This window comes from Staurois parvus, unplaced genomic scaffold (genome assembly GCF_062004578.1).
Source record: "Staurois parvus isolate SC_StPar_1 unplaced genomic scaffold, SC_StPar_1.0 ptg000434l, whole genome shotgun sequence".
In the NCBI taxonomy this organism is placed as follows: Eukaryota; Metazoa; Chordata; class Amphibia; order Anura; family Ranidae; genus Staurois; species Staurois parvus.
The window spans coordinates 915,941-938,737 of NW_028318230.1; the positions used below are offsets into that span (position 1 = coordinate 915,941).

General features: G+C 48.0%; 1 pseudogene; it reads right to left on the bottom strand.

Annotated features, from left to right (window-relative positions):
* Positions 1-11,550: 11,550 nt before the first annotated feature.
* Positions 11,551-12,588, bottom strand: LOC149454204 (alpha-taxilin pseudogene; annotated as a pseudogene).
* Positions 12,589-22,797: the final 10,209 nt, after the last annotated feature.

Here is a 22,797-nt window from a genome sequence, read left to right on the forward strand (position 1 = left end):
ACGGGCCTGGCATCAGCAATGGGAGGCCCGTAATCTGCCAGCACCCTATGACAAAATGGAACACACCAGCAGTGTGAGGAGACCTGAAAGTGGCACATGGCAGAGTGTGGCGATGGAGACAGCAGCAATGGGAGGCCATACAGGGACCCATGAGACACTCTGGACCTGGCAGCAGCATGAAGAGGCGGTACGGGGGCCCATGGCAGATTACAGGCCTGGCAGCAGCAATGGGAAGCCCGTAATCTGCCAGCACCCTATGACAAAAAATGGAACACACCAGCAGTGTGAGGAGACCTGAAAGTGGCACATGGCAGAGTGTGGCGATGGAGACAGCAGCAATGGGAGGCCGTACAGGGACCCATGAGACACTCTGGACCTGGCAGCAGCATGAAGAGGCGGTACGGGGGCCCATGGCAGATTACAGGCCTGGCAGCAGCAATGGGAGCCCGTAATCTGCCAGCACCCTATGACAAAAAATGGAACACACCAGCAGTGTGAGCAGACCTGAAAGTGGCACATGGTAGAGTGTGGCGATGGAGACAGCAGCAATGGGAGGCCGTACAGGGACCCATGAGACACTGTGGACCTGGCAGCAGCATGAGGAGGTGGTACTGGGGCCCATGGCAGATTACGGGCCTGGCAGCAGCAATGGGAGGCCCGTAATCTGCCAGCACCCTATGACAAAAAATGGAACACACCAGCAGTGTGAAGAGACCTGAAAGTGGCACATGGCAGAGTGTGGCGATGGAGACAGCAGCAATGGGAGGCCGTACAGGGACCCATGAGAGACTCTGGACCTGGCAGCAGCATGAAGAGGCGGTACAGGGGCCCATGGCAGATTACGGGCCTGGCAGCAGCAATGGGAGGCCCGTAATCTGCCAGCACCCTATGACAAAAAATGGAACACACCAGCAGTGTGAGGAGACCTGAAAGTGGCACATGGCAGAGTGTGGCGATGGAGACAGCAGCAATGGGAGGCCGTACAGAGACCCATGAGACACTCTGGACCTGGCAGCAGCATGAAGAGGCGGTACAGGGGCCCATGGCAGATTACAGGCCTGGCAGCAGCAATGGGAGGCCCGTAATCTGCCAGCACCCTATGACAAAAAATGGAACACACCAGCAGTGTGAGGAGACCTGAAAGTGGCACATGGCAGAGTGTGGCGATGGAGACAGCAGCAATGGGAGGCCGTACAGGGACCCATGAGACACTGTGGACCTGGCAGCAGCATGAGGAGGCGGTACAGGGGCCCATGGCAGATTACGGGCCTGGCAGCAGCAATGGGAGGCCCGTAATCTGCCAGCACCCTATGACAAAAAATGGAACACACCAGCAGTGTGAGGAGACCTGAAAGTGGCACATGGCAGAGTGTGGCGATGGAGACAGCAGCAATGGGAGGCCGTACAGGGACCCATGAGACACTGTGGACCTGGCAGCAGCATGAGGAGGTGGTACAGGGGCCCATGGCAGATTACGGGCCTGGCAGCAGCAATGGGAGGCCTGTAATCTGCCAGCACCCTATGACAAAAAATGGAACACACCAGCAGTGTGAGGAGACCTGAAAGTGGCACATGTTTGGGGCATGATTCATGGCGGATTTAGTCAGTTGTGTCAGGAACTGGTGATTTGAAATCCAGACTAATCCACGCCTGATTCATTTTCACAAACGTGAGTCTCTCCACACTGTGGGTGGACAGTCGTGTCCTCCGCGGAGTTACAATACCTCCTGCCGCACTAAACACGCGCTCCGATGCCACGCTACTGGCCGGGCATGACAGCCTTTCAAGGGCAAATTCAGCTAGTTGGGGCCAAAGGTCAAGTTTCGTTGCCCAGTAGTCAAGGGGATTGTCTACCTCGGTTGGCAGGGTGCTGTCCAAGTAGGCCCAAGCCTGTTGTTTGAGGTCCTGCTCCAGGTCCACCTGATGCTGCTGCTGCTGCTGCGGCTGGTTAGTAGTTTCCTCACTGCGCTGGTGAAGAAAGATACTCATCATCGACTGCAGACTGAGGCAGCCGCTGCTGGTGGAGCTGCCACTGCTCCTACCACCCCACCCCTCCCCTGCTGCCATGGCAGCGGAACGCGAGCGCACAGGGCCCACAGTGTCTGAGGATGGACGTTGGCGCAGAAAGGCAGAGACCAACTGACTACATAGGTGGTTTTTATAGTACGTTATTTTGGCCTCCCTCTCAGCAGGTGTGAAAAAGGCCACCATTTTTGAAAGGTAGCGAGGGTCCAACAAGGTGGACAGCCAAAAGTCATCCCTCTGTCTGATGGTTATTATTCGGCTGTCGCTACGCAAGCAACCGAGCATGCTATGGGCCATTTGTGCCAAGGAATGCGAGGGACTCCCTGCCTCCATCTCCACAGCATACTGCCACGGTGCGTCTGGGTCCTCTGTCTCCTCCTCCTCCTCCTCTACCAGATGCTCCTGCTCCTCCACTCCTGTCCGCTGAGTGGAAAAACCACCCATTTCACTCAATAATTCCTGAGCACAAATGTCCTCCTCTACCTCCTCCTCTTCTTCCTGTCCTGCCCCCACAGGGGTCATGTGGCGTTAAAATCTGTGCGCCACGTCTACCGCACCCTGACCAGCCATTGTTAACAGAATTTGTTCCAGGACGTGCAACAGAGGAATGACGTCGTTCATCCCATAGTCCTGCCGACTCACGAATAGCGTGGCCTCCTCAAAGGGCCTGAGCAAGCGGCAGGTGTCACGCATGAGCTGCCAATGGCTGACATCTAAGTTACACAGGGGAGTACCTTTATCCGCTTGTAACATCAGGAAATCGGTGATGGCCTTTCGCTGTTCGTAAAGGCGGTCTAACATGTGTAGGGTTGAATTCCACCTTGTTGCAACGTCGCAGATCAGGCGATGCTGTGGAATTCCGTTCTGCCGCTGCAGCTCAAGGAGGGTGTGCTTTGCGGTGTAGGAATGGCTGAAATGCATGCAAAGTTTACGTGACATTTTAAGGATGTCTTGCAGTGGGATGGTGGATTTTAGGAACCGCTTGACAACCAGATTGAACACGTGAGCCATGCATGGCGCATGGCACAACCTTCCTTGACGCAGAGCAGACACCATGTTCTTTCCGTTGTCGGTCAACATGGTTCCGATTTTCAGTTTGCGCGGAGACAGCCATCTGTCGATTTCTCTGTTCATTACACTCAGAAGTTCCTCCCCTGTGTGACTACGTTCGCCAAGGCATACCAGGTGCAGCACAGCGTGACACCGTTGCGCCCTGCACATGTGATATGCCGGTCGGGTAATGGGACTTGGCACGGGGGTGGCGGCTGAGGACACGGCGGAAGAAGAGGTGGTAGAGGCGGACATCTTTTGTGGACCAAGGACGTGCAAACGTGGAGGCAAAAGCGGCGTGACCTGTCCAAGTTGCTGGTGCAGCTGTGCCGGCACCACGTTCACCCAGTGGGCCGTAAATGACATGTACTGTCCCTGACCGTAGTTACAGCTCCACACGTCGGCGCTGCTGTGCACTTTGGCAGAGACCGACATGCTCAAAGACTGGCCCACCATCTCTTCTACATGTGAATGCAGGGCTGGCACTGCCTTTTTGGCGAAGAAATGACGGCTTGGCACTCTTTACCGCGGCGCGGCACAAGCCATCATTTCTCGGAAAGGTGCTGAGTCCACCAGTTGGAAAGGGAGGGACTGCAGCACCAGCAACTTGGACAGGAGGACGTTCAGCTTTTGCACCGTCGGGTGCGTGCTCGCAAACTGTTGTCTCTTGGAAACGGATTCCAAGAAAGACTGCTGACGGAATCCGTGAAGAGGAGTAGCAGGAGAAGGAGCATCTGAACGAGCGGAAGATGCCAACGAGCGACAACTCCCCTCAGCAGAGGTGTTGGAGCCTTGACTGGCTGATAGAGGGCGATTGACGTCGGGTGACGGAGCAAGTAACGGAGCGGGTGATGGAGCGGGGGCTGGGGCAGGCAGGACCGCCGTATCTTTATCACGGTTTTCCCAGGCCACCAAATGGCGACGCTGCATATGCTGACGCAACGCTGTAGTCCCAACATGGGCCCCCTGGCCACGCTTGACTTTCTGGCCACATAGTCGACATACGGCTACGTTTACTTCCTCGGGCGGCTTGACGAAAAATTGCCACACCGCCGAGTAGGAAACTTTGCCCCCAATACTCCTCACTGGCTGACTGCTACTTCCTCCGTGCACACCGGCACCACTACTGGCCATGGTGGTAGGCTGCAGTGGAGCTGGTGCTCTACTCCGTGGCCGTTTGCCTCCACTGACACTGCTGCGACCCTGCTGCCTCCTGGGCAACCCACCGACTGTTTTGCTCGCTGCCAAGCTGCCACCCTCTTCTCCTGATGATGCGGAAGCAATAGCCTGATGACGACGAGGCTGCCAAGTGTGATCAGCCTCATCATCATCAATTAGGGTCTCCGCCTCACTAATAGCCCCCTCGGCTGCGTGTGGGTCACGAGACAGACCTGTCTCTAGACCGGCTACCGAGCCACTCTCCTCGCCACTACTTCTTCGCCTGGCTGCTGAAGAGGCGGATGTCTCCCCCCGTTCCTGACCGCCCTCTGTTAGCTCTTCCTCACTGTACAGTGGGGCTGAGCCCACAGCATGCGATACTTCGCTTGGTGAGGGAACACCAAAGGACAGGGGCAGGTAGAGGACACGTGATTTCAGTGGGCTTGCTCCCGGGCCATGCCAACTAACGGTAGTGTCTGACGTACCCACCGACCGTTGGCTGTAGGTGTCAGAGGTGACCTGGGAAGAGGAAGGCGACCGAGCCAACCAATCGATGACGGCAGGGTTGTCGGTGGAGACACGACCGCTGGATGACACCGGGAGCACTGGCCTCTGGCTGCGACTAGTGCTGCCTCGACCCCTTCCTCTGCTGCCACGTCTGCTCGCTCCTAAAACATTGCCTCCTCTGCCACTCCTCTGCATGTTGTCTGACATACTCTTTAATTCAACGATTCTGTGTCCCTGAGTAACAATTCTGTGTCCCTGAGTAACAATTCTGTGTCTGTCCCTGAGTAACAATTCTGTGTCCCTGAGTAACAATTATGTGTCCCTCAGTAACAATTCTGTGTCCCTCAGTAACAATTCTGTGTCCCTCAGTAACAATTCTGTGTCTGTCCCTGAGTAACAATTCTGTGTCTGTCCCTCAGTAACAATTCTGTGTCCCTCAGTAACAATTCTGTGTCCCTCAGTAACAATTCTGTGTCTGTCCCTGAGTAACAATTCTGTGTCCCTGAGTAACAATTCTGTGTACCTCAGTAACAATTCTGTGTCCCCCAGTAACAATTCTGTGTCCCTGATTAACAATTCTGTGTCCCTCAGTAACAATTCTGTGTCTGTCCCTGAGTAACAATTCTGTGTCCCTCAGTAACAATTCTGTGTCCCTCAGTAACAATTCTGTGTCTGTCCCTGAGTAACAATTCTGTGTCCCTGAGTAACAATTCTGTGTCCCTGAGTAACAATTCTGTGTCTGTCCCTGAGTAACAATTCTGTGTCCCTGAGTAACAATTCTGTGTCCCTGAGTAACAATTCTGTGTCTGTCCCTGAGTAACAATTCTGTGTCTGTCCCTGAGTAACAATTCTGTGTCCCTCAGTAACAATTCTGTGTCCCTCAGTAACAATTCTGTGTCTGTCCCTGAGTAACAATTCTGTGTCCCTCAGTAACAATTCTGTGTCCCTCAGTAACAATTCTGTGTCCCTCAGTAACAATTCTGTGTCTGTCCCTGAGTAACAATTCTGTGTCTGTCCCTGAGTAACAATTCTGTGTCCCTCAGTAACAATTCTGTGTCCCTCAGTAACTATTCTGTGTCCCTCAGTAACAATTCTGTGTCCCTCAGTAACAATTCTGTGTCTGTCCCTGAGTAACAATTCTGTGTCTGTCCCTGAGTAACAATTCTGTGTCCCTCAGTAACAATTCTGTGTCTGTCCCTGAGTAACAATTCTGTGTCTGTCCCTGAGTAACAATTCTGTGTCCCTCAGTAACAATTCTGTGTCCCTCAGTAACAATTCTGTGTCTGTCCCTGAGTAACAATTCTGTGTCCCTCAGTAACAATTCTGTGTCCCTCAGTAACAATTCTGTGTCTGTCCCTCAGTAACAATTCTGTGTCTGTCCCTGAGTAACAATTCTGTGTCCCTCAGTAACAATTCTGTGTCCCTCAGTAACAATTCTGTGTCTGTCCCTGAGTAACAATTCTGTGTCTGTCCCTGAGTAACAATTCTGTGTCTGTCCCTGAGTAACAATTCTGTGTCTGTCCCTCAGTAACAATTCTGTGTCCCTCAGTAACAATTTTGTGTCCCTCAGTAACAATTCTGTGTCCCTCAGTAACAATTCTGTGTCTGTCCCTGAGTAACAATTCTGTGTCTGTCCCTGAGTAACAATTCTGTGTCTGCCCCTGAGTAACAATTCTGTGTCCCTCAGTAACAATTCTGTGTCCCTCAGTAACAATTCTGTGTCTGTCCCTGAGTAACAATTCTGTGTCTGTCCCTGAGTAACAATCCTGTGTCTGTCCCTGAGTAACAATTCTGTGTCCCTCAGTAACAATTCTGTGTCCCTCAGTAACAATTCTGTGTCCCTCAGTAACAATTCTGTGTCTGTCCCTGAGTAACAATTCTGTGTCTGTCCCTCAGTAACAATTCTGTGTCCCTCAGTAACAATTCTGTGTCCCTCAGTAACAATTCTGTGTCTGTCCCTGAGTAACAATTCTGTGTCTATCCCTGAGTAACAATTCTGTGTCCCTGAGTAACAATTCTGTGTCCCTCAGTAACAATTCTGTGTCCCTCAGTAACAATTCTGTGTCTGTCCCTGAGTAACAATTCTGTGTCTGTCCCTCAGTAACAATTCTGTGTCCCTCAGTAACAATTCTGTGTCCCTCAGTAACAATTCTGTGTCCCTCAGTAACAATTCTGTGTCTGTCCCTTGAGTAACAATTCTGTGTCTGTCCCTTGAGTAACAATTCTGTGTCTGTCCCTGAGTAACAATTCTGTGTCCCTCAGTAACAATTCTGTGTCCCTCAGTAACAATTCTGTGTCTGTCCCTGAGTAACAATTCTGTGTCTGTCCCTGAGTAACAATTCTGTGTCCCTCAGTAACAATTCTGTGTCCCTCAGTAACAATTCTGTGTCCCTCAGTAACAATTCTGTGTCTGTCCCTGAGTAACATTTCTGTGTCTGTCCCTGAGTAACAATTCTGTGTCCCTCAGTAACAATTCTGTGTCCCTCAGTAACAATTCTGTGTCCCTCAGTAACAATTCTGTGTCCCTCAGTAACAATTCTGTGTCTGTCCCTCAGTAACAATTCTGTGTCTGTCCCTGAGTAACAATTCTGTGTCTGTCCCTGAGTAACAATTCTGTGTCCCTCAGTAACAATTCTGTGTCCCTCAGTAACAATTTTGTGTCTGTCCCTGAGTAACAATTCTGTGTCTGTCCCTGAGTAACAATTCTGTGTCCCTCAGTAACAATTCTGTGTCCCTCAGTAACAATTCTGTGTCCCTCAGTAACAATTCTGTGTCTGTCCCTGAGTAACAATTCTGTGTCTGTCCCTCGGTAACAATTCTGTGTCCCTCAGTAACAATTCTGTGTCCCTCAGTAACAATTCTGTGTCTGTCCCTGAGTAACAATTCTGTGTCTGTCCCTCAGTAACAATTCTGTGTCCCTCAGTAACAATTCTGTGTCTGTCCCTGAGTAACAATTTTGTGTCTGTCCCTGAGTAACAATTCTGTGTCCCTCAGTAACAATTCTGTGTCTGTCCCTGAGTAACAATTCTATGTCCCTAAGTAACGTTTCTGTGGCCCTAAGTAACGGTTCTGTGTCCCTAAGTAACGATTCTGTGGCCCTAAGTAACGTTGCTGTGGCCCTAAATAACGTTTCTGTGGCCCTAAGTAACGATTCTGTGGCCCTAAGTAACATTTCTGTGGCCCTAAGTAACGTTTCTGTGGCCCTAAGTAACGTTTCTGTGTCCCTAAGTAACGATTCTGTGGCCCTAAATAACGTTTCTGTTGCCCTAAGTAACGTTTCTGTGGCCCTAAGTAACGTTTTTGTGTCCCTAAGTAACGATTCTGTGGCCCTAAGTAACGTTTCTGTGGCCCTAAGTAACGTTTCTGTGGCCCTAAGTAACGTTTCTGTGTCCCTAAGTAACGTTTCTGTGGCCCTAAGTAACGTTTCTCTGGCCCTAACTCTCTCCCTCAATACAGCCAGGTCTGCCTCTCTTGAATGACTGGAGGCAAATGGAGAATTCTAAAATGGCCGCAATTTATAGCTCAACCATTACACAGTGCTGGCTGGCTGGCTGCTGATTGGCTAATGCGATCACATGTCATGAATGAATGCATTATGGGTCAGCGCGCCTTGTCTGCGCGCCTTCCCAGAGATCCCCGCTCCGTCGCCGCACATGTCGCTGCCATTTTTGGAAAAATTTCGATTTGCGCATCCGAAGTCTGCTAATTTTCGGATTCGTTGCGAATCGAAATTTTCCTAATATTCGAAACGAATTCCACTTCGCCAAGTTCGATTCGCTCATCTCTATTAATAACCCTTTAAGCAAATTAAAATTGAACCTCTTCTTGTCCAACTTCATTGTGTGGCTGCATGTCTTCTTTATAGACCTTAGGTTAAATAGTTTCCTCCCAATGCTAGAGTCACCATTTAAAGATTTTCATATTGTAACCATATCCCCTCTTAAGCAGTTCTTCTCCAGGGAGAATAAGTTTAATGTTTGCAGTCATTCCTCATTAATGAGGTCCTACAGCCCCCTTATTAGCTTTGGAATTCTTCTGTGGACTCTCTTCAGTTCAAGCACATTCTTCCGGAGACTTGCTGACCAAAACTGGACAGCATACTCAGGATGTGGTCAAACCAGAGTTTTGTAAACTGGTAGAATTATAGTTTTATCTATTGAGTAAATATCCTTTTAATGTATGCTAATGGTCTGCTAGCCTGGATTTGCATGCTATTGCTGAGAATGTGAACTACAAGAATCCAAAGATTCTTTTCCATCCTGGAGTCCCCTAGCGAGTAACTTGCATTCATATTTTTAGCTCCCAAATGTACTTTGTTACTTTACATTTTTCAATAATAAACCACATCTGTCACATAGCTGACCACCCCTCTACAGTATCTTCACTAGGTCTTCTTGAAAACTTGCTATATCCTGTTGTGAAGTTATTGCTCTGCTTAGCTTTGAATCATCAGCAAACACTGAGATTGAACTATTTATTCCAACCTCTATCATTTATGAGCAAGGTACGCAGAATGGGTCCTAGGGTGGTTACTTTATGGGGTACTATATAAAATGCCTTAGTAAAATTTAGATACACTAGGTTCAAAGGCCTTCCTCTGTCCAATATGTTGGCTACTGCTAATGATACTATTCTCATCAGCAAATTCTTGGATATGATCCCTTATCATTCTTTAGAATAATTTTACATGCTATTGGTGTTAGGCTGACTGGTCTGTAGTTCTTAAAAATTAGGAATAATGGCTGGCTACAAGAGAAAACTCTTAGGTGTAAGCCATCCATTTCTGGTGATTTGTTCACATTAAATTTTTCAAGTATGTTTTAACACTGGGCTCTGTCAGCCATAGGAGTACATTCAATATATGGTTATCTGCATCAATAAGAAAAATAATGTATTTAATACAGTTGGCTGTTACTTTGACTAACTTTCCTGGATCACCTTTTATGGGGCCAAAATGTTCTGAACTCACCTTTTTAAATAATAATATATTTTACAACCTTTTTTTATTTTATGTGATGCAATCACTGGTGTAGTGGCTAAATGACCCATAATCCAAGGAGCCTCACTGCTGGTCCTCGGGGCAGCTTTTATCACGGCTAACAGCCTTATCTGGGGTCCGCTGGCACCATGTTGGCAGCGGTGTCAGCAGAGTCTCCCATAGGCATGCGCACCCACGCAGTGCCAGTGTTTGCAGTCGGATGGCGGAGGTTGGGTGAGCTTAATTAAAAAATGCTTTGTATCCAAATGAATGCTGCATTGCTAGGTATTGTGCCTTGCTCCCTGCAGCTGCTGTGCATACCCTGATCTCCTCCACAGACAGTACTCTGCATAACAGGTAATAACACAAAGTAATCATTTGTCTGTTCTTGCATAGTATTAACCTGTTGGTGGAAGGAAGATTTTGGATGGATCCACCTAAATGGATAATCGAATAAAAGTGCTATTTGCCTATCAGTAATATGACAGGCATTTGCTTGCGGTGAGTGTTGTATCCTGAGGGGATGTGGTTCACTAAGCACAAAGGGTGATTGATCTGCTACTTTGATTAAAGGTGGAGGAGTGAAGCTGTGAGCTATTTGACCCAGTGGAAATTATCTCTGTCTGTTTGGGATTTGTTGCACTTTTCATCACCAATTGGTGTAAAACTATGAACTTTTAAAAGCGTGGAGTGCTGCTGTGATTAATGTTATATTGATTGCTATTCATGACAATTGTTTTTAAACATAAAGTAGCTAGCGCTCAAGCTTAGTTGCATTCACCATTCTTACATAAGCGCTGGATAATGTGCATTGGTTTATTGTGCTATTATGCCAACCTCAAAAGACCAGCATTCCCAGAGAAGGTAGAGGAGTCGCATGTGGATGACTGCTGTAGCCAGCATTGCCTGTTGGAATATAGGATATACTTTTATATTTTGTTTGTGTTCTCCAGTTTCTCATACAAAAAAGAGAATGTCTTTATGATGTCAACAATTCCCTTAGATGATTTGTGTACACTGCAGAATATTATTGTAATTCTTTTGCAGATTCCTACCTTTTTGTTGCTTTTCTTAACAAAACATTCTCATCATGTTCTGTCCTCTGGCAGGGCAAGGCTCAGTTCATTAACCACCTGGTGACTTCAGGGCTGTGGTTGGAAACTGCAGTATCAACTACCATCTAGCAGTTGTTAACCCTTTAGGGGTTGTTACTAAGCAAGCCATTTTCTACTTCAGTAAAAAAAAAAATATTTTTTAGCTGCTTTGTTAAGCAGCAGGCAATCCTGTGAAAGGATTATTTATTCTGGCTATGAGCAGTCTCAGAACTTTTCCAAGCAAAACAACCTTCAGACTTTTAAAAAAAGAAGACTCAGATGGACATAACTGTATGATGAACATGAATGTACTGTAAGTGTTCCACTCACCCTCTGAAGGGGTTATATGTTCCAACAATGAGCAGTCTCATAGACTTCCCAGGAAAAACAGTCTCTTCAGACTCTCCAAAGGGGAAGAGGCAGATGAACAAGATGGTAAGAGTCTTGCTTTGTTTAAGCAACCGGAAATAAGGATGAAGACACCTAACATGTTGTCACATTCATTAAACAAGTGGCCAATACACTCAAACGATGTTGTTTCCACTCATCCTGTGAATGGCTTATATGTTCTGGCAATTAGAAGTCTCATAGCCGTGCATGCAAGACAGCCTCTTCAGACTCTATGAAGAGGAAGATGCGGACGAGCATGCCTGTATGAATCCTGCTGGTTTAAGCAGCCAGGGATAGAGATGACACTTAACAGGATGTCACATTCAATAAACACATTGTCAATACACTCTAAAGGAGTGGTTTCCACTCACCCTCTGAAAGGGTTATCTGCAGTTTAGCATCAACCAGCTGCTGTTGAAGGTCTTTGTGTTTGAATGTTTGTGTATCAATGTGCTCCTCCCTGAGCTCATACTGTTCAATAAGTTTCTTAAGCCTGTCAGCCACCTCCACATTTTCCTGACATAACTTAGTGTTGCACTCATTATGTTGTTCCATCTGCGATTGGATGTCATTGAGGGTCACCTGAAAGTGAGCAGTTACCTCCTTCCGTTTTTCTTCCTCCTCTCGGGCTCTGTGTACCCCTTCCTCCTTCAGCGTGCAGTTGTGTCTTTGCAGTTCTCTGTACAGACTCTCCAATTTACTATGAGCTAGGATGGCCTTGCTATGTTCATTGTGTAGTTGGTCCTTCTCTTGAATAAGCTGACTCTGTTTTTTCTGAAGAATCCTCATTTGCTTCTCGGAAGTCCTGTGTTCTTCCAACAATTCTGCATATTTCTTGCATAAAGCAGCCAGTTTCTCTTCTGGGGTACTCAGTGTGTTCAAAATCTGCATAAGTAGTGTGATCTCCTTACCAAGCCCCTATGATTTGTTCTTATCTTCTACACACTTTTGATCTTTGTCTGTTTCATTAATAGTTCTATTGTCTTCTGCACCTCGCATTTCTTCCTTTTCTCGATTGACCTCTGGCACCACTGTTTCTGCTTCTCCATTCCTAGATTCTGGAGGACCTTTGTCAGTCTCTTCAGGATCTGCAACCCCTTCTTGACCAGCATCCACACAATATGTATTTAAAATGTCTTCAAACTCCCGACTTAGCCCCTCTGACACATCACACACACCAGGAGGATGACAGATGGCTCCATCTCCTTCGGTGGCAGGGGTTGTGGGACCACTTGGATCAGATGTACCGCAGAGCACTGAATCTTGTAGCTGGCTCGGTATGGAGACAGCGCTGGGTGACGGAGCGGAGGAGCTCTGGTGAAGCTCGGGGTTTGTGCTGTTCTGCATTTCCTGGTCCTTCATTTTATACTCTTAGAACACTTATTCCGCCGCCCACTGCGGTTAACTCCGTTCCAGAAGCCAGCAGCAAAATCACAAGCCCCGAACTGGACAGCTCTGCTTTGGCAAAGAGAATCTGCCCAGCCTTCCCAGGCAAAACTGCCCTCTTCAGAGTTCCCAAAGAGGACAATGTGGATGGACATGACTGAATGAATACTGCTTTGTTCAAGCCTCCAAGGATAAAGATGTTGCCTAACATGAAGTTAATACACTCTAAAGGAGTGTACCCACTCACACTGTGAAAGGGTTATCTATTCTATCAGTGAGCAGTTTCCTAGCCTTCCAGCCAAACAATCCTCTTCAGACTCTTCCAAAAGAAGATTCCTTCCACTCATCTTCTGAAGGGGTCATATATTCTGTCAATCAGCAGTCTCGGAACCTTCTCAGGTAAATCAACCCTTGTCAAATTCATCCAAAAAACATGTGGATGAACATGACTGTATGATTCCTGCTTTGTTCAAGTAGACAGTGATTAAGATGGTGACCAAGTTGTCACAATAATTAAGCATGTGGTCAAGACACTCTAAAGGAAATGCTGAATTCACCTTCTGCAAGGGCCATCTATTCTGGCAATGTCCAGTCTTCCTTTTAGGGACATTATAACTGGTCTCGGAGCATTCTCAAGCCAATCAATGCTCTTCAGTCCTTTCTGAACAAGAAGATGAGCACGACTTTTGTCCAGGTTTTTGATTCCTCCCTTTTGTAAGGTTGATGAAATGCCTTTAAATAAAAGCAAAGCTGTGTAAGTACCTCCAGAGGGTGGTTTGACAATTCCCTTATGGTGACTGAATCAGATGCTCATTCTACAAGAGCATGTTGCCACAGCAGGATGTCAAGGGTTTTGAATCACTCCTTTGGTCAGTGTGTCTCTTATGGGATTGGCCAGATACATGACCTTACCATTAAAAGATTCTGAGGCCTTCAAGGGTGTACTCAATCACTGCATTATTCTTGATCTTAGAAGGTGAAGCCTAAATTAATAGTGGTCAGTTTGGCTTCCTGCCTCAAGATGAATGTCTGTTGAGTTAAAGGAGACTGAGTCACTTTCCACACTCTCTCCAGAAGGGTAGCTTCTGCATTTTTGTCTGGGGGTCAAAGAAAAAGCCAGCACATAATCCAAGAAGTCAGCAAAGAACTTTGCATCAGGATGCTTTCTAGTATGTTGGGGATTGTAACATCCATTCATGTCTTATGGGTAGTTGGTGGCTCCTCTTTGGACATAGCTACAGCTTTGGTGATGGACATATTGTCTCTCAAGGCAAGCATTTCAGGCTATATTTGGGAAATCTTTCATCCTTCACATCTCAGTTTGGGCTGCATAAATCGCCTTGCTCCACCAGGTCAGGTAGGCCCAGTTGAACTCTCACCTCCTTTTCAAGTTGGGTTTCTGAACTGGTTGCAGTCAGAGAGCCTTGATCAGAAGATATGGATTACGCCCTGTATGAAAGTGAGTCTAAACTTGTGGCTGGAGAAGCAGAATCTTCTTCTGTGATGTCATTCCCATCTGACAGTCTGGTGGCTGGTGGTGCAGTGTCAGGGAATGGGAAGATCGCCGCTGCGATCGAATCTGCACATGCGTAGAATCCTGACAAAACGTACAGGCAGGCAGGCACTAGGACCCAGGCGTGCCTGTCACAAATGACGGGCTAGGCAAGCACTAGGACCCAGGAGTGCCTGTCAGGAGTCGGGTGGACTATTTAAACCCGGCTCTTGCAATGCTCAAGTGCCGTATGGTCTTATCTGTGTTCCTGAGTTCCTGTGAGTAGATTGTTTGTTGCCGAACCTGCCTGACCCTGATTTGCTGTCCGTCTCCTGCTCTGATCCCTGGCTTTGTCTGACCATTCTCCTGCTTAACCCTGTACGTTCTGACCTCCGGCTAACGAACCCGGCTTGTGACCTGTTTATCCCTCTGCCTGCTGATTTTGTACTACGCCGCCACCACTGTTACCGACCCGGCTTGCCTGACGCTGCTCCTGTTACCTCCTCACATCAGACTCTCACCTGCTATACACCTCCAACGGTGCTTCTACCACAGCTGGGTGAACCCAGGGGCCGCGACCTGGTCTCGGACTGCTCCAAGTCCATCCCCACCATCAGGGGCCCTGGTGAACAAGCAGGTCGGAGCTTAGATTCCGCGCCTTGGGGGAATCCAGTCTGTGGAGTGCTAGAGGCTACCGCAGTGGGGTCCCTGACAGAACCATACGGCCATGTCAGAGTCTGGAGGAGGACCTTCACCCTGGGAAGAGATGTGCCAACATCTGGCGGCACTCACACAGGCAGTGAAGACCCTGGAAGAGGGATACAAGCACCTGGAGGGACAGGTCCAGAGCCTGGCCGCACCAACACCCACAACTCCAGGCCCAGTGGGTGCGCCTCCGACCATGGGTGCAGTGGGGTCTGCAGTTGGAGCAGCATTTACCATCCCCCCGCCAGAGCCAAGAGTGCCGACCCCTGAGCGGTTCAGTGGGGACGGAGGGAAGTTCAGGGCCTTCCAAAATTCCTGCCAGCTGTACTTTGACCTGCAACCCCGGACCTTCTCTTCTGAATCGGTGAAGGTAGGATTTGTCATATCCTTGCTGCAGGGGGAGCCCCAGGGATGGGCTCATCGCCTGATGGAGGCCCACCACCCACATTTAAATACTGTCACCACATTCTTTAAGGCGATGGCACAACTGTACGATGACCCGCATCGAGCCGCCTCGGCCGAAGCAGCTCTCTATTCATTACAACAGGGACGCCGGGCAGCGGAGGACTATGCCGCTGAGTTCAGGCAATGGAGTGGAGACACACAGTGGAATGATGCAGCTTTACGCCACCAGTTCCGGTTGGGACTGTCAGAACCATTGAAGGACGAGTTAGCGAGAACAGAAATTCCAGACTCCCTCGAAGGTTTAATCGATCGGGCCATACAGATCGATCGCCGACTGCGGGAAAGGAGACAGGAGAGGTCCAGCCAGGGGCAGAGAACTTCATGGATGATGCCCAGAGTACCAGTCATGCCAAGGGTCAGTGTCGGCAGTCGGAGCTCCGAACCGTCCGAGGGGGCCGAGCCTATGCAACTTGGCCTGATGCGGCCTACTCTTTCTACTGAGGAACGACAGAGGCGTCGAGCCAATAACCTGTGTCTTTACTGCGGAGCAGCGGGTCATATGGTGCGTTCCTGTCCGAAGAAAGACTGTAAGTTCTCTTCTATTCCTTTTAATATATCTGCTGTATGTGAAGGCAACCCCACTCACTTGGCTGTACCTGTGTCCTTTCAGCTTCCCGGAGGAAGCACACAGGTGATGGCTATCATTGATTCTGGGGCCTGTAGTTGCTTTGTCGATCTCGGTTTCGCTACCCAGCACCAAATACCGTTGCTCGCCAAAGAACACAGGGTGAATATTTTTCTGGCGGATGGGTCTCGGATAAAATCGGGGACGGTAGACCGGGAAACCCCTCCTATACATACCACAGTGGCGGGTTATCACCAGGAGTTTCTCCGCTTGGACGCCATCGCGTCCCCCCTATTTCCAGTTATTCTGGGGCTCCCTTGGCTACGAGCTCACGACCCCCAAATTGACTGGAAGACCGGGTCAATCCAGTTCCACTCACGATACTGTCAGGAACATTGTCTACCTAGGGCATCACTAGATACCCCCGCCTTATTAACTGTAAGCTCCGAGGCCAAGTTAACTCAGATGGTACCTGCAGCTTACCACAAATTCCTAGACGTGTTTAGTCCACGGGGGGCAGAGGTTCTTCCCCCACATCGGGCCTATGATTGCCCCATCGATCTGCTCCCGGGCTCCGAGATTCCTTTTGGCCGCATTTTTCCCTTATCTGAGCGGGAACTAGGGGCTTTAAGAGAATATATTGATGAGAGCCTCCGGAAGGGATTTATCCGCCCTTCCACATCCCCGGCCGGGGCAGGGATTTTCTTTGTTGAAAAGAAGGACGGATCCCTAAGACCGTGTGTTGTTTACAGAGACCTCAATAAGATTACTGTCAAAAACCGCTACCCCCTTCCTTTGGTCCCAGAATTATTTCAGAGATTAAGGACGGCATCCATCTTCTCCAAGTTGGACCTCAGGGGTGCCTATAACTTGGTTCGGATACGTGAGGGAGACGAGTGGAAAACAGCGTTTCGCACTCGGTTCGGACATTTTGAATGTCTTGTCATGCCTTTTGGGCTATGTAATGCACCGGCCACCTTTCAGCACTTTGTCAATGACATTTTCAGGGACTTTCTGGATATCTTTGTCATTGTCTATTTGGACGATATCCTGATATTTTCCTCTTCCCTGGAAGCACATCGGGGACATGTTAAGAGTGTGCTGGAACGTCTCCATCAGCATGGCCTTTATGCGAAAGCCGAGAAATGCTGCTTTGAACAGGAAAGCATTTCATTTCTTGGTTTAATAATCTCCACTACGGGGATCGCTATGGACCCACAAAAAATCTCAGCTATCCTGGAATGGCCTGCCCCCACGGATAAGAAGGGAGTTCAGAGATTTATTGGATTCGCCAATTTTTATAGAAAGTTCATAAAGAACTTCTCAGGCCTGGTAGCACCCATTACCCAGCTCACCAAGGTAGGAGTTCGTTTCCAATGGACTCCAGCTGCAAAGGTAGCTTTTGACGCATTGAAAAAACTATTTACAACGGCTCCCATTCTGAGCCACCCTGACGCATCCCTACCCTACATACTAGAGGTAGACGCATCAGAAGTGGCTGTTGGAGCAGTATTGTCACAGAGGGTAGGGGCCAAGGAGCTAATGCATCCAGTGGCTTTTTTCTCCAGGAAGCTATCCCCTTCTGAAAGGAACTACGATATTGGGGATAGGGAGTTACTAGCCATTAAGACAGCTCTGGAGGAATGGCGTTATCTGCTAGAGGGGGCCCTACACCCCATTCTGGTCTATACTGACCACAAAAACCTGGAGTATTTAAAAACAGCCAAACGCCTCCGTCCACGCCAGGCCAGATGGGCACTGTTTTTCGCGAGATTTAGTCTTCACATAACGTATCGTCCTGGGTCAAAGAACACTAAGCCTGATGCCCTTTCTCGGATGTTCGAGGATCCTAGGGAGACGCCCCAGCCAGACACCATCCTGCCGGCAGGTAGCTTTCTATTGCTACAGTCAGAACTACTGTCTAAATTGCAGGCGGCCTCCAACCGGGTTCCTGACCTGCCTGGGGTCTCCCTGCTGAACAAGGAGGGTCTCTTTTGGAGAGGGGAACAGGTCGTGGTACCCAAGGAGGTCCAATCCCTGGTGTTGGGGTTTTGTCATGACCATCCCCTAGCAGGACACTTCGGGATACATAAGACGTTAGAGCTGACACGACGCACATTTTGGTGGCCAAACATGGCCAAGGACTGTGAAGCATATGTGAAATCTTGCCCCGTCTGTAACCGAAACAAACCCACCAGAGACAAGGCCTGGGGCCTATTGAAACCACTGCCAATACCTGACCGACCTTGGAGTATGATCTCGTTAGATTTTATTGTTCACTTGCCACCCTCACGAGACCACACTGTGATCTTTGTGGTTGTGGACCGCCTGTCTAAAATGGCCCATTTTCTGCCACTAGCCAAGACACCATCAGCTTCCGAAACAGCCCAAGTATTTATCAAAGAGATTGTGAGGCTGCACGGAGTGCCAAAAGAGATTGTCTCGGACCGCGGAGTACAGTTTACTTCCAGATTCTGGAAAGCATTATGTGAGGGGCTGGCGATTAAGTTATCTTTCTCGTCAGCATATCACCCCCAGACAAACGGGCAGACAGAACGAACTAATCAAACGCTTGAGCAATACCTGAGATGCTATACATCTTTCCTGCAGGATGACTGGCTGACACTTCTACCAATGGCAGAATTTGCATATAACAATGCGAATCATTCTGCCACCAACCAATCCCCGTTTTTCGCTAATTATGGGTTTCACCCTACCTTCCTGCCAGACCTGGTTCCTGAGAACTCAGTCCCAGCGGCCCAGGACACCTTAGAATTCTTCACTGCCAATAACAAGCTACTACAAGAGACAATGGCTAAGGCCCAAGAGGACAGTAAAAGGTTCTGTGACAGGAGGAGAAAGGGAGAATTGGCTATACATCCTGGGGATCGGGTTTGGTTATCAACGGTCAACCTGAAACTGACTTGCCCGTCCAGAAAATTGGCACCCAAGTTTGTGGGGCCCTTCCAGGTAGAACGTAAGGTTAATGAAGTAGCGTTTAAATTGACTCTCCCTGAATCCCTCAAGATACACCCAGTCTTCCATGTATCGTTGTTGAAGCCTGTGGTTGCAGACCCCTTTTTAGACCGCAGGTCTAGACCTCCAGAAGCCATAGACATCAATGGGGAGGAGGAATTTGAGGTGGAAGCAATTTTGGATTGTAGGAGGAGGGGTGGTCAGGTACAATATTTAATTAAGTGGAAAGGCTATGGGCCGGAGGAAAACTCGTGGGAACCTGCCCAGAACGTCCATGCCCCCAGATTGATGCGGGAATTCCTACGTAACCAGCCTCAAAGGAGGAATCGGGTGGGCATCCGGAGGCTGCCCGTAAGGGGGGGGCAATGTCAGGGAATGGGAAGATCGCCGCTGCGATCGAATCTGCACATGCGTAGAATCCTGACAAAACGTACAGGCAGGCAGGCACTAGGACCCAGGCGTGCCTGTCACAAATGACGGGCTAGGCAAGCACTAGGACCCAGGAGTGCCTGTCAGGAGTCGGGTGGACTATTTAAACCCGGCTCTTGCAATGCTCAAGTGCCGTATGGTCTTATCTGTGTTCCTGAGTTCCTGTGAGTAGATTGTTTGTTGCCGAACCTGCCTGACCCTGATTTGCTGTCCGTCTCCTGCTCTGATCCCTGGCTTTGTCTGACCATTCTCCTGCTTAACCCTGTACGTTCTGACCTCCGGCTAACGAACCCGGCTTGTGACCTGTTTATCCCTCTGCCTGCTGATTTTGTACTACGCCGCCACCACTGTTACCGACCCGGCTTGCCTGACGCTGCTCCTGTTACCTCCTCACATCAGACTCTCACCTGCTATACATCTCCAACGGTGCTTCTACCACAGCTGGGTGAACCCAGGGGCCGCGACCTGGCCTCGGCCTGCTCCAAGTCCATCCCCACCATCAGGGGCCCTGGTGAACAAGCAGGTCGGAGCTTAGATTCCGCGCCTTGGGGGAATCCAGTCTGTGGAGTGCTAGAGGCTACCGCAGTGGGGTCCCTGACATGCAGTCAGACACTAGTAAAGTAGTAGGAGAGCCCTAATTCAAGAACAATGGGCTCAGGACCAATTTCCTTTTTTCAAGGGTCCAAGATGGTGTTCAACACCCTGGAGTTAAGAATGGAATTTCAGGCTCTCCTAGCCTTCAGTCACCTCATCCAGGGTGGACCTGTCCTGGTGAAGTTAGACAACACAACTCTGGCCTAGATCTGGAAATAAGAGGGCACCCAGTGTTCCCTTCCTGAAGGAGGTTTCTTCGATTCTAGAGTTGTCTCAAGTCAATATTCTGCAGCTATCTGCAGCCTATGTGCCCAGTTGGAAGAATCTTTAGGCAAACTATTTGTCCAGGACAATCCTGCATGACAATGAATGCTCCAGACTGCCGCAAGTCTTTCCAGAATTAACAGGCTTGGTAATTTTCTGTTCACATCCAAGTTGCTAAAGTTCTATTTCAGGTTCCAATTTTCACAAGCAATTGGGTGGAGGTGATGAGTGGATCTCCAGGGCAGCTTATGCCTTTCTGCCTCTCCCTCTGATTCTCAGCTTTCTGCTGAGGCTGTGGCAGGGGAAGGTGACAGTTCTGGTGGTGATCCCAGATTGGTTGGAGGGGCCTTGGTACCCTCTGCCCCTCCTAATGAGTGTCAAGGATACACTCCCTCTGCTGGTAAGATTGGATCTTCTCCAAAGTCCCATCCATCCAACACCTGACGGGTTCAAGCTCATGGCTTGGGCCTTGAGAGGCAGAGGCTAATATTTCTGCAGTGCACTGCAATGGTTGTGAAAACTCTTATGAAAGTAAAGAACAGCACTAACAGTGCCTATAGTAGAATATGACAAAATTTCACAGGATTTCTGCTGAGAAGATTTTACACTGGGCTCTTCACAAGTGTGTCACATTCTAAAGTTTCTGCAGGCAGGGCTTGATTTAAGTTTATGTGTAAGTATGCTATGGGCTCATATTTCAGCTATCTCTGCCTTTGCTGGCATACAGCGGGCATCCAACATTCAATTATACTGTTCTTCAAGATGCAACTTGGTTGAAACCTACTTAGGCATTGTTGTTTGCATCAGATGCCTTCAATCAAAGTGGCCCCCTGTGGTACCTCTCAGTGAAAACTGCTTTCCTGGTGGCAATTACATCAACAAGAAGAGTGTCCATATTGGCGGCCCTGTGGTTTAAAGAACCCTTTCTCATGTTCACCACGGACAGGGTGGTACTTATGGTGATGCTCTAGATCATTCCTAAGTGGTCTTCAGAGTCCATATCACACAAAAAGTTGTCCTTCCTAAGTCCCTCTTGGGGAGTACCCAAGAAGTTAGCCCATCAGATGTTGTCCAAGCTTTAAACTGTTACATCAAGGTGACATCTGACATCAGGAAGTTGGAGCGCTTGTTTGTCATTCCAGGTGGAGTGTGCAATGATTTCACGGCTTCCAACAAGATTATTGTCTCTTAGTTGGTGAAACTCAACTCCTTGGCCTAAAAGTTGAAAGGGATGGTTGAGCCAGGGGGATCACAAAACTTTCGACTCAAAGGGTGTTGACCTTTGTCTGTGGCAGCAGGCTGAGTGTTGCCAGATACTATTTGCAAGGCAGCCACATGGGTGTCAGTATCAGGGGCGGACTGACAACTCATGGAGCCCCTGGGCAATCCGCCCCTGGTCAGTATATATACGTTCATGGCTCATTACTGTATCAAAGCAGTCTTAATGATAGTTGAGTTTGGCAGAGGAATCCTGGCTTCTGCTTTTAGCCAGAATTCAGGAGTGTGTAGCATTATCCCTCCGCTATGTGGCTAGTTAGTTCCCAGCTGTGCTGACATGGAGCTGTCAGGAAAGTAAAATATTTTATGACAGATACTTACCATAATTTTCCTTTCCTGACAAGCTCCATGTCAGCACAATTCACACCTAACTTGGTAGATCTAGTTACAGAATGCCTAGGTTGCAGGTAGACTCACAATTATGAGTTTGGTCCTGGAAGCATGGGGAGGGGGAACCTTACCAGCTGTGCTGACATGAAGCTCATCAAGGAACATTATTGTAAGTGTCTGTAATTTAATTTTCTGTTATTAAAGTTGGTCTATAGCCAAACCAATAAAATTTTATATTTGTTTCTCCCAGTTATATTTGAAATATGTTTCCTACCTGTAAATTTCAACTTTTGTTATGATGTTCCTCTCAAACAGGCAGATCTAATTTATGTTCATTATTATCATGACAGAATTATGCCTCATTTTACTTCCCTTATTATAATCTTTCCGTTGCAAAATTGATTTAATGGTTTCTATGATATTTTGTTTGGACAGCGAAATTCAACATATCTTGGTGAATTTACTGTTTACAATATGTATTTGTTAAATCCAACTAGATACGGTGTGTCACCTGTAGTAATTTTAATGGGTTAAGCACTTTTAATACTGTTACATTTATTCAGTTATTTTTGCTATCCTCGGCCTCCTGCACGTCTTACACTCATGTGTTGTTTTTCCACTATGATCTTCACTGTTTAACAGCCTTTTGAAAATCTCCTCCATTGCCCCTCTTACACATGTGTGCTGTGATCTCTTTATATTCTTACTGAGATATCATATACCCGAGGATATACTGTGCTGAGGAGGTCTCACAAAGATCTTGACAGAATGGGAACATGTGAATCAAAGCCTTAGTAACTGCAATTGAAATTAGTATGTGGCTACTTTTTATGTTTCTCCTGCTTCCTGAACCTTTACTGCCAGAGAATGAATATTTTTTAGTTTGAGTTTTCTACACAACTTGCAAATACTTTTAATAGTTCTCAGGAACGATTATGAACAACTGAGAGACTAAAAAATGTTACATAGTTAATGTCACAGACTTAAACTGAATGTTTTCCTGTTTCCAAACTTACAAGCATACCAGATATTTCAATGAGCAAATATTACTGGGTATCTGTATGTTTCTATATTTCGAGCCTGACAAGCACATTTAATATACAGTGAAGGA